This window comes from Bombina bombina, chromosome 6 (assembly GCF_027579735.1).
Source record: "Bombina bombina isolate aBomBom1 chromosome 6, aBomBom1.pri, whole genome shotgun sequence".
NCBI classification, from domain to species: Eukaryota; Metazoa; Chordata; class Amphibia; order Anura; family Bombinatoridae; genus Bombina; species Bombina bombina.
In genome coordinates this window covers 340741204-340754607 of record NC_069504.1, presented here as the reverse complement: position 1 = coordinate 340754607, position 13404 = coordinate 340741204, and positions in this window count along the sequence as shown.

Genomic DNA, 13404 nt, shown 5'->3' with positions numbered 1-13404 from the left:
GCGGGCCCCCCACATCGCCGCCACTCGATTAAAATTTTTAACCCCTAATCTGCCGACCGCCACCTACGTTATACTTATGTACCCCTAATCTGCTGCCCCTAACACCGCCGACCCCTGTATTATATCTATTAACCCCTAACTTGCCCCCCACAACGTCGCCGCAAGCTACTAAAAATAATTAACCCCTAATCTTCCGACCGCAAATCGCCGCCACCTACGTTATCCCTATGTACCCCTAATCTGCTACCCCTAACATCGCCGACCCTATGTTATATTTATTAACCCCTAATCTGCCCCCCACAACGTCGCCGACACCTACCTTCAATTATTAACCCCTAATCTGCCGACCGGAGCTCCCCGCTATTCTAATAAATGTATTAACCCCTAAAGCTAAGTCTAACCCTAACACTAACACCCCCCTAAGTTAAATATAATTTTTATCTAACGAAATAAATTAACTCTTATTAAATAAATAATTCCTATTTAAAGCTAAATACTTACCTGTAAAATAATCCTAATATAGCTACAATATAAATTATAATTATATTATACCTATTTTAGGATTAATATTTATTTTACAGGCAACTTTGTAATTATTTTAACCAGGTACAATAGCTATTAAATAGTTAAGAACTATTTAATAGTTACCTAGTTAAAATAATTACAAATTTACCTGTAAAATAAATCCTAACCTAAGATATAATTAAACCTAACACTACCCTATCAATAAAATAATTAAATAAACTACCTACAATTACCTACAATTAACCTAACACTACACTATCAATAAATTAATTAAACACAATTGCTACAAATAAATAACATTAAATAAACTATCTAAAGTACAAAAAATAAAAAAGAACTAAGTTACAGAAAATAATAAAATATTTACAAACATAAGAAAAATATTACAACAATTTTAAACTAATTACACCTACTCTAAGCCCCCTAATAAAATAACAAAGCCCCCCAAAATAAAAAATTCCCTACCCTATTCTAAAAGACAAATATTACAAGCTCTTTTACCTTACCAGCCCTGAACAGGGCCCTTTGCGGGCATGCCCCAAGAATTTCAGCTCTTTTGCCTGTAAAAAAAAACATACAATACCCCCCCCCAACATTACAAACCCACCACCCACATACCCCTAATCTAACCCAAACCCCCCTTAAATAAACCTAACACTACCCCCCTGATGATCTTCCTACCTTGTCTTCACCATGCCAGGTTCACCGATCCGTCCTGGCTCCAAGATCTTCATCCAACCCAAGCGGGGGCTAGACATCCACTGAAGAAGTCCAGAAGAGGGTCCAAAGTCTTCCTCCTCCGGCAAGAAGACATCCGGACCAGCAAACATCTTCTCCAAGCGGCATCTTCTATCTTCTTCCATCCGATGACGACCGGCTCCATCTTGAAGACCTCCAGCGCGGATCCATCCTCTTCTTCCGACGACTAGACGACGAATGACGGTTCCTTTAAGGGACGTCATCCAAGATGGCGTCCCTCGAATTCCGATTGGCTGATAGGATTCTATCAGCCAATCGGAATTAAGGTAGGAATTTTCTGATTGGCTGATGGAATCAGCCAATCAGAATATAGTTCAATCCGATTGGCTGATCCAATCAGCCAATCAGATTGAGCTCGCATTCTATTGGCTGATCGGAACAGCCAATAGAATGCGAGCTCAATCTGATTGGCTGATTGGATCAGCCAATCGGATTGAACTATATTCTGATTGGCTGATTCCATCAGCCAATCAGAAAATTCCTACCTTAATTCCGATTGGCTGATAGAATCCTATCAGCCAATCGGAATTCGAGGGACGCCATCTTGGATGACGTCCCTTAAAGGAACCGTCATTCGTCGTCTAGTCGTCGGAAGAAGAGGATGGATCCGCGCTGGAGGTCTTCAAGATGGAGCCGGTCGTCATCGGATGGAAGAAGATAGAAGATGCCGCTTGGAGAAGATGTTTGCCGGTCCGGATGTCCTCTTCTTGCCGGATAGGAGGAAGACTTTGGACCCTCTTCTGGACTTCTTCAGTGGATGTCTAGCCCCCGCTTGGGTTGGATGAAGATCTTGGAGCCAGACGGATCGGTGAACCTGGCATGGTGAAGACAAGGTAGGAAGATCATCAGGGGGAGTGTTAGGTTTATTTAAGGGGGGTTTGGGTTAGATTAGGGGTATGTGGGTGGTGGGTTGTAATGTTGGGGGGGGGGTATTGTATGTTTTTTTTTACAGGCAAAAGAGCTGAAATTCTTGGGGCATGCCCCGCAAAGGGCCCTGTTCAGGGCTGGTAAGGTAAAAGAGCTTGTAATATTTGTATTTTAGAATAGGGTAGGGAATTTTTTATTTTGGGGGGCTTTGTTATTTTATTAGGGGCTTAGAGTAGGTGTAATTAGTTTAAAATTGTTGTAATATTTTTCTTATGTTTGTAAATATTTTATTATTTTCTGTAACTTAGTTCTTTTTTATTTTTTGTACTTTAGATAGTTTATTTAATGTTATTTATTTGTAGCAATTGTGTTTAATTAATTTATTGATAGTGTAGTGTTAGGTTAATTGTAGGTAATTGTAGGTAGTTTATTTAATTATTTTATTGATAGGGTAGTGTTAGGTTTAATTATATCTTAGGTTAGGATTTATTTTACAGGTAAATTTGTAATTATTTTAACTAGGTAACTATTAAATAGTTCTTAACTATTTAATAGCTATTGTACCTGGTTAAAATAATTACAAAGTTGCCTGTAAAATAAATATTAATCCTAAAATAGGTATAATATAATTATAATTTATATTGTAGCTATATTAGGATTTATTTTACAGGTAAGTATTTAGCTTTAAATAGGAATTATTTATTTAATAAGAGTTAATTTATTTCGTTAGATAAAAATTATATTTAACTTAGGGGGGTGTTAGTGTTAGGGTTAGACTTAGCTTTAGGGGTTAATACATTTATTAGAATAGCGGTGAGCTCCGGTCGCAGATTAGGGGTTAATAATTGAAGGTAGTGTCGGCGATGTTAGGGAGGGCAGATTAGGGTAATACTATTATGATAGGTTAGTGAGGCGGTTAGGGTTAATAACTTTATTATAGTAGCGCTCAGGTCCGCTCGGCAGATTAGGGTTAATAAGTGTAGGTAGGTCGGCGACGTTGTGGGGGGCAGATTAGGGTTAATAAATATAACATAGGGGTCGGCGATGTTAGGGCAGCAGATTAGGGGTACATAGGATAACGTAGGTGGCGGCGGTTTACGGAGCGGCAGATTAGGGGTTAAAAGTGTAATGCAGGGGTCAGCGATAGCGGGGGCGGCAGATTAGGGGTTAATAAGTGTAAGGTTAGGGGTGTTTAGACTCGGGGTACATGTTAGGGTGTTAGGTGCAGACTTAGGAGGTGTTTCCCCATAGGAAACAATGGGGCTGCGTTAGGAGCTGAACGCTGCTTTTTTGCAGGTGTTAGTTAGTTTTTTTTCAGCTCAAACAGCCCCATTGTTTCCTATGGGAGAATCGTGCACGAGCACGTTTTTGATGCCGGCCGCGTCCGTAAGCAACTCTGGTATCGAGAGTTGCATTTGCGGTAAAAATGCTCTACGCTCCTTTTTTGGAGCCTAACGCAGCATTTGTTTGAACTCTCGATACCAGAGTTAAATTTATGGTGCGGCCAGAAAAAAACCCGCGGAGCGTTAACAGCCCTTTTACCGCCGAACTCTAAATCTAGGCCTTAGGGAGCTACCTAAGTTATACATCAAAAACCTATTGGGCCTATGATGGTGATAACATCCTATAGGTCCAATATATATATTAAAGATTTATAAATATAAAGATAGTTGCTATCTAGGGTGGAACACATAAAGATTGTGCTGTAAAGCTATGAAGAATGTGGTGGACTGATGATAATAAAATGATAAAATAATAAGGGTTGTTATGATGAATAATGTGACCTAAAATAAACCTATATACTAAAGAAATTAAAATAAAAAATATGTGTAAAACCGATGAACACTCATTGGTTGATATTTGTTGTATTTATGTGTGCCAGGGGACAATGGAGCTACCTGCAATAATTAGTAGAGGGAGAATGATAGACTCTGGCAGATAATGCTTTTCTGGTGACAATGAGTAGGGGACTTATAAGTTAGTCTATGAATAAGTCTAGATCTTGCCTCATATTAATGCCTTTTGGGCTCTTGGTCTGTAGAGTGAAGATCCAAAAAGCTTCTTTCCTCTGCAGTTTGCTAATTCTGTCACCTTCTCTAATGTCCTTGCCTATATGGTCAATACCTATAAATGAAAATAATGTAATGCTCATGGGATACTCCTCTATCAGACCGAACTCAGCCAGTAGTCTTGTTATCCCGGCGTCGAACCCGGAATGATAGGGAATATCCCAGAGCAGAGACAGTTAGTAAGATGAGGAAGGCGGCACTCACCACAGGCAGACAGTCCCCAGCGGCAAAGGCAGAGCAGTCCAAGGACAAACCACTAGAATGGTCAGGCAGGCAGGGTTTGGCAACAGCAAAGCAGTCCAAGGGAACACCACTAGAATGGTCAGGCAGGCAAACAGGATTTGACAACAGTAGAGCAGTCCAAGGGCACACCAATAGAATGGTCAGGCAGGCAGGGTTCAGCAACAAAGAGGCAATCCAGAACAACAGGGGTTAATAAGCAGAGTAGTCAGACAGGCAGGGTTCAACAGCAGTATATCAATCCAACAAATTTGGGTTAAACAGGCAGAGTAGTCAGACAGGCAGAGTTCAGCAGCAGTATATCAATCCAGCAATTCAGGGGTATAAGAGGCAGAGTAGTCAGAGGCATGGTTCAAACACATTAAGGCAATACGGTAGTAATGATCTATCACACCCAGGAGCACACAAAGTAACACCTATACTTGGGCAGTAATAGATTGTTATTGAGGGACTTACATAGGGGCAGAATTTGCTCCACAGGAATTGAGACCAGCATCTGAGAGAGAGGAGCATGCGGCGCTGACATCAGCTGACACAGCCCCTTGCAACCAAATGTATATCCAAATGTCTCTCTCTGGCATATTCTATTGAACTGTTATATAAATGGGAGGGGACAAAGAACTCAATTGGACTAATACATAAAGTATCCATATTTCCACTGTGAGAGAAAGTGTCTTGGTACACCATGGTTCTTTAGATTCCTCTCCATATTCCGAAAGTGTTCATTCCACCTTTTACGGCTAATTCTACAAGTATGTCCTACATACTGTACTCCACATAGCTGGCAAGAAAGAAGGTATATCACACGTGTATTAGCACATGTAAGGTGGTGTAAGATACGATAATCTTTACCTGTACAGAACAAAGTAAATGTATTTGTTCCTGGATAAATTTATGTACACATACGGCAATTTTTCTGCAAGCATTTAAAAACAACATTGGGAGTTAGTTTGCTAGTCACTTTCTGGCAACCACTTTACTCGGTGCCAAGTGATTTTTCAAAATCCCCCAGTGGCGATTCAAAATATTTGTAATTCTCTTATAATTAGTATTAAATTGAGTAATCCCTTTAGTAGAGCTCTCCTTTCTATTGATCTGGAACTATGATGATCTATTCTCTGCTCTAGTATCTCCTATATTGTTCCTCAATTAGCGTACTAGGGTAACCTTTTTCTAAAAATCTTTCTTTGGATAGCATAATTTTCTATACAGGAGCAGTTTTTTCTAATAAGTTTAAATTGTCCGTATTTGTACATTATCTTTCCAGGGAACATGATGGTTATTTCTATAGTCCATATAAATATTACAGTAAACAGATTTAAAATGATTGGACTCAAGAAAATAAAAGATTGATGGTGTACAGTGCTAAAAAAAAAAACCCATATTATTAGAGATTATGTGCTGTATAAACTGTTGTACAGATAAATGATCACCCTTCCACACAAAGAGAAGATAATTTTATAAGGACCATAGTATACCAGGCTTGCCCCAAAGCTAGAGTCATAAATATATTGCAATGTCTCCATATATAGGTTAACAATGCTTGGGGCGAGCCTTGTACCCATGGCCGTTCCTCTCACCTGCAAATAGTATTGATCCTGATACACAAAATAATTGTGTTCCAGGATGAAAGCTATAAGTTGTAAAATAAATTGTTTTTCCAAGGAAGTAAAATAGATATCATGCTCCAGAAACTCCCTAATAGCTGTAATAACCAAGGAATGTGCAATGTTAGAATATAATATACATCACATGAGATCCAAAAATAGTTTTTGTGTGTCTTTATGCACTTTTGGTAGATGGTAATAAAAGACCATATTAGGTTCTTTCAGAATAAGAAAGTCTTTTTCTAATTTAGACACTATCCCCTCTTTAAAGCCAAAATCTACAATACCTATTATAATCTTTGAATATATATTAGTTGGATCATAATTGAGCTGTTTTTAATAATTACGGTCATTCCGAATCCTTTAGGCTTCCTTAAGGTAGTCAGGGAGGTCCTGTATTATGATTACATCAACCTTGTCCACTTGACAGATGACAAGGTTGGGATTGCTCTTTAATTTTATTAATGCTTGCCTTTCGCCAAGATTTAAATGATATCTAGCTTTGATCTTTCTAGATGAAGACTAACTCTTTAAACAGTTAATTATGGGTATTGTTAGATGATATGGAGTAAAGTAAGATTTTAACCTGAAACCAGTGTGTATGTAGTCATTAAATAAATTCTAAAAAACGGGGGCGGAGCCAACTGAGCTACAAAGCAGTCGCAAGTTTCTGGAGCTCTGCTGAAAAGAGGCATATAAACCTATTTATTGCAACCAAAAAGACGAAACCAAGGCTCTATAACCCTTAAACAAGGGGGCACAACATCCTAGACCCTGAAAGCAGCTAGGAAACAGCAGAGGATCGGTCACCGACAACTACCGCTTAAGCAGTTCCGAAACATAAGTAGGAAAGTCTGCGGCTGCGGCCTACGCCGGACGGAAAGAAATAGCAAATCCTAGCACCGGAGACATCCTGGTAAGAGGCTCACATACTCTATCTCTTAGCGGACCTAATTAAAGCACTGTGCAGTGCAACCAAAGCCCAAATCGGCCTACAGGGAGGTTACAACAGAGGCTTGGGCCTGAGGTCTGGACTGAGACACGCATTGAAGGGGACAAAACTTTAACCTTCTTTAGGGGACACTTTTACCCCGGAATAGATAACCCAAGAAGCAGGGCTTTAGCGGATCCCTAAATCAATTCACTGACATTAAAACTTTGGTGATTACAGAAGCGGGAAACCGCCATTTTATTCTACATTCCTCAGCTTCAAAGCTAACATACGCAGTCACATTAACCGCCCCAAGCACATACAGAGCCATCCTACACTAAACATTAAAATCCTCCTCAACCTGTCCCTTAACAGAAGAAGTGGCTTCCCTTACCCTGTCAGTAAAACTATATGTGTTGCTGGCAAGGAGAAGTTTGGGGAAGTAATTTTAAGGGACATGTAACTTGTAGTAGAGAACCATAATCTAGGACATAAGGAAACCAACACTGGCTAAAGCTGACAAGTATTCTCAACGCTACTCAGCAATAAACACCACGAGATGACTCATTAAACAAATGGGCCATGGCAATTAGATTGCATTTCAGAAGAGGGAACCATAACACGCACAGGCATATACTCTATATGACATAAAGCAATACTACAAGGATATCTCATTAACGACATAAGCAACTATTCACTCAATTTATCATGAAGAACAAGTCACAAACAGTTAAAGATTGCCTCTCACGATCCCAATCAAGACAGAAAACTATTGAGGCCTCCATGACCCCTACGGTACATAGCTCACTCTCGACGACAGAAGAGCAGCCAGAGGCTCCACAGCTAACCATACCAAATAAAGATTTGCTTGTTCACATTAAGGCTTTATTTCAAGAAGAGCTTAAGACAGCATTAAAAGCCTAAAACAGGACATAATTGACACTGAACTGGAAGAGAATTTGAATGATGTGGTAGAAGAAATACTTAACATACACAATATTTTAAGGGACCAAGAAATCCATATATAGAGATTAGAGGACCAAGTTGAGGACCTTGAAAATCGGTCCAGGTGATCCAATATCCTTATAAGAAATTTGGCAGAGAGCTACACCAACCTCCCCAAAACACTACTGAAACTGTTTCATCAACTTTTTCCACATGTAGATGATACCATGTTCCTGATGGACATGGCACACAGGGCGCTCTCTAGGCCTCTGTAGCCCTCTTTAGCTAGAGACGTCATAGTGAAATTACACTATTACCATGTCAAAGAACAACTTATCAAGGCAGCAAGACTCTCATCCACTGTGTCATTCAAAGGACATCCATATTCAAATTTATACGGACCTTGCTCTAGTCACACTCCGCAGACGAAGAGAATTTAAACCCATCCTCATGATTCTCAATAACTCCCAGATCAAATATGAATGGAACTTTCCTTTCCGCCTGATCTTTACTCATCAGAATATCACCTACTCCAGCACAACACTTGAGGAGGGGCAGAGACTATTGAAGAAACTCCATCTTGCCCAGACCAGCAAGAACAGCTGCCCCTCCCTAAACCACAAAGAAAAACATTTCAACGAGAATGGACAGCTGTGAGCAGACAAAAAAAGTCAAGAAAGGACTCTAGAGATCCTAAAACACCGAAGAGGGCTGAGAAGGCTCAAGAAGATGAGAGTTCACTGACTTGACACAAGTATCCTTTCTTTTTGTTATTTAACATATCGTCACTATAGTTGAGTGATGCTCAGATTGAAGGTTGACAACTCTGTTTATTGAAAAACGTCAATTTATGCTTATTTGATGTACTAGATAAACTTAGATATGTTATTACAAACTAATGAATGTCTAATGAAAAATGGCCTAGTATGGCACCCACTCTTCTGCACAGGCAGAAGACATTTTTTTTTTTTAAATAATTTTTTTTTATTGAGACATATACGAAAACCCTGTGTATACAAACAATATATGAGCTATAAAAAGTATATATTCAGATCAATTCTAGGGTAGGAAGCTATATCTATCTCTCATCGTAAGGTAACAATAATGGTCCATATGGTAAGTCAGAAAAAGGTCTCATTTTCTTGATATAGGGGGATATTGTATAAAGTATGGTCGCATTGAGTAGTTATGTCTGTAATATATATGAGTGCGTTTGAGTATTGACAATATATCCGTATAGTTATCATTTAAGTGATGGGTAAAGGGTATGGGGGAGAAAGTATGAGGAGCTATAAAGGTTGTTGGGGGGATGTGTGTGGAGGGTATGGGGGAGAAAGTATGAGGAGCTATACAGGTTGTTGGGGGGATGTGGGTGAGTCGTACCGGGAAGAAAGTCTAAGTGGGTGGACTGGTAAGGCGGGTTGTTTCCCAATTTGGAAATTTCGAGAGCCACGGGGACCAGATTTCATAGAAGGAGTCAACTTTGTCTAGGACTCTATATGAGTATTGTTCCATTTGTGGAGGTTTCTCTTTCATCCAGGATCTGGCTATTGCCAACTTCGTGGCCGTGAAAATGTAGATCGCAAGGGCCTTATTTGGGTGGTTAAGGTTTAACATCTGCATGTGGAGTAAAGATATCTCTGGAGTGTACTTTATTGTAATTCCGAGGGTACGGAGAAGAGAATAAACTTTTTCCCAAAGTGGTTGAATAATCAGGCAAGACCACCAAATATGTAGTGCAGTGCCTGTGAGTCCGCATTTCCTCCAACACCCAGAAGTTTGTGGGCAGAAGACATCTTTTCCATTCCTTCCCTCCCCCTCTCCCCCGCCCCCACCCTCCTCCGAAAATGCCTACAATATTTCACAGTTGTATGTTACTGCCCTCTTTAAGTAACATAATCAGGTTTCCTCATAAAAGAGGTTGTTTGGACTTGCCATGGTTCAGTTGTTACAGTTAATAAACTGTTATTTATGTTTAACTTGCTAAAGAAAAAGTTTTTTTGTATAACTATTTTTGTTAGCATATATGTTTGCTCATTGTATAGCATGACTCTCAGATAGACCTTTAATGTAACACAAAAAGATCTCATATCCCAGGCACAAATTTCTAGAAAAAGACATCTCCCCGATCAGTTACTCAGATGCAGACTATTGAAATACTTACCATTGTAACTATTTTTTCCATAAGCAAAACTACATCCATCATACATGGAGCCTATTAATATCCTATCACATAATGTGAGGGGCTTACATTCCAATGTAAAATGGAAAAAAGTGATTACTGAGTACAAATTCCATAAAGTACATATTGTACTATTACAGGAAATGCACTTCACTAAGACAAATACACCCAGGTACTGGGACAGAGCATCCCCTCAACAATACCCTGCTGTGAGTACTAAAACACATAGAGGAGTTTCTATATTGCTTCATACATCCCTTAATTTCAAGGAAGAGGAGATAATCACGGACAAAGAGGGGCGGTATCTCATAGTTAAGGGCCTTATACACAATACCCCCTTATCATTTGTAACATTTACGCACCCAATGAGAATCAGTCACCATTTATCTCTAAAATCAGTAAACAACTTAACTTGTGGAAGACGCATCATCTGATAATTGGAGGAGACTTCAATTTGACCCTTAATAGCCAACTTGACAGATCTAAACAAGACCTGGAACTCAGAGACCAGAACGTAACCATAGACTCTTAGGCGACTTTGTACTTGACCATAACCTAATAGATGCTTGGAGGACCAAGAATAAAAAAACTAGAGACTACACTTACTATTCAGCAGTACACAAAACACATTGAGGATTGATTACATTTTTTTAAGTCAAATACTAATCCCATTGCTGAAGCAAGCATATATACACCCGTGCCCTTGGTAAGACCATGCAATAGTCAAGGCTCAACTTCAAGGCATTATAAAACATGATAGAACCTGATCTTGGGTGCTTAGTCCTAGGCTACTGGGTGACCCAATTGTTTTGCAAAAACTCCAAAACAACATTACACATTTTATAGAGACAAACCAGGGCACTACAGAAAACCTGTTGCATCTTTGGGGGGCTCTTAAGGCGTATGTCAGAGGGAACCTAATAAGCGAATCTGCGAAACAGACCAAATTCACAGGGCGAGAATAGTAAACCTTAGAGCAGAAATTAGACAACTAAATGAGAGGGAGACAGCTACTACATGGAAGAAAACGTTACAGCTCTTAAAACAAAAAAATAAAGAACTCGACAATATACTCACAGATGAACCCACTAGGTCCATTAAACTCCTAGACACACATTATTTCATACATTCCAATAAACCATATAGAATGTTAGCTAACAAACTGAACAAAGTTACTAGAGCTACCACAGTTACCCAAATACTCCCACAGGCAATATGTCAAACGACCCTATTGAAATATCCAACACATTCGCGGATTTCTATCATACCCTATATAATTTACCCGCACTGTCTAAGGAACTGGCAGCAAGAGATGCCTTAGATAATTTTTTAGATGACAGCAAGTTATCCTCCCTTACTGAAGAAGACAGAAGTGCTATGAACTCATCCATAACCCTCTCAGAGGTCTTGACAGTTATAAAGGACTCAAAAACCAATAAATAGTGATGTCGCGAACATAAAGTTTTGGGTTCGTGAACGGCGAACGCGAACTTCCGCAAAAGTTCGCAAACCGGCGAACCGGGCGAACCGCCATAGACTTCAATAGGCAGGCGAATTTTAAAACCCACAGGGACTCTTTTTGGCCACAATAGTGATGAAAAAGTTGTTTCAAGGGGATTAACACCTGGACTGTGGCATGCCGGAGGGGGATCCATGGCAAAACTCCCATGGAAAATTACATAGTTGATGCAGAGTCTGGTTTTAATCCATAAAGGGCATAATTCACCTAACATTCCTAAATTGTTTGGAATAACGTGCTTTAAAACGTCAGGTATGATGTTGTATTGATCAGGTAGTGTAAGGGTTACGCCCCTTTACAGTGACAGACCAAAATCCTCATTTAACGCACCGCAAACAACCGCAAACAGTCCATTTGCACAACCGCAAACTCCCCATTTGCACAAGGTTGGATACTAAGCTAGCCATGTCCCGTTCCTTGTCCTCACTGATGTCATTGAAGGTCTCTTCCTCCACCCAGCCATGTATAACACCAAGGGTCCCCGAAAGGTGACAACAAGCCCCCTGGGACGCCTGCTGTGTTTGGTCTTCCACCTCCTCAAAGCCACCTTCCTCCTCTGACTCCTCTTCTTCAGACTCCTCTCTCTGCGTTGCCTCTCTCTGCGTTATTATAAGGTGTGTTAAGTAGTACTATTCCTATCAGTTTAATCCCTGTTATGTGCCTTTTTTTAGGTTTGGTTTTTGAAGCCACAGTGCAGCACCAGAGGCAAGAAAAATTAGGCATGTACACATGCCTGAAAAATTAGGTATTGTTGCCTTCAGTGCCTTCAGAAAAATTGATGTTTGTTTCCCAGGCAGAAAGTGCCCTAAAACATTGCGGCTTGAACCCTAGTTGGTGGCGGATAAGTCACGCAGATAAAATACAGCAGCATGTGGACCATTTTTAGCCCAAGGCTGCTCATCTCATCAGGCCTTTTTTAGTCGAATGTATCGCCCACTGTCAGTCCCTTCGGGATCCATCCCTCATTCATCTTAATAAAGGTGAGGTAATCTAGACTTTTTTGACCTAGGCGACTCTTCTCAGTGACAATACCTCCTGCTGCACTGAAGGTCCTTTCTGACAGGACACTTGAAGCAGGGCAGGCCAGAAGTTCTATCGCAAATTGGAATAGCTCAGGCCACAGGTCAAGCCTGCACACCCAGTAGTCAAGGGGTTCATCGCTCCTCAGAGTGTCTATATCTGCAGTTAAGGCGAGGTAGTCTGCTACCTGTCGGTCGAGTCGTTCTCTGAGTTTGGACCCCGAAGGGCTGTGGCGATGGGTAGGACTTAAAAAGCTCTGCATGTCCTCCATCAACAACACATCTGTAAAGCGTTCCTGTCCTTGCCGGCGTGGTCGTGGGAGGAGGAGGATTACTTTCACCTCTTCCCCGTTAGATTCCCGTTGTGCTGTGACATCATCCTTATACGCTGTGTAAAGCATACTTTTTAATTTATTTTGGAACTGCTGCATCCTTTCCGACTTGCGGTAATTCGGTAACGTTTCAGGCACTTTATGCTTATACCGGGGGTCTAGTAGCGTGGACACCCAGTACAGGTCGTTCTCCTTCAGCCTTTTTATACGAGGGTCCCTCAACAGGCACGACAGCATGAAAGACCCCATTTGCACAAGGTTGGATGCCGAGCTACTCATGTCACATTCCTCGTCCTCAGTGATCTCACTGAAGGCATGTTCTTCCCCCCAGCCACGTACAACACCACGGGTACCAGATAGGTGACAACAAGCACCCTGGGATGCCTGTTGTGGTTGGTCTTCCTCCTCC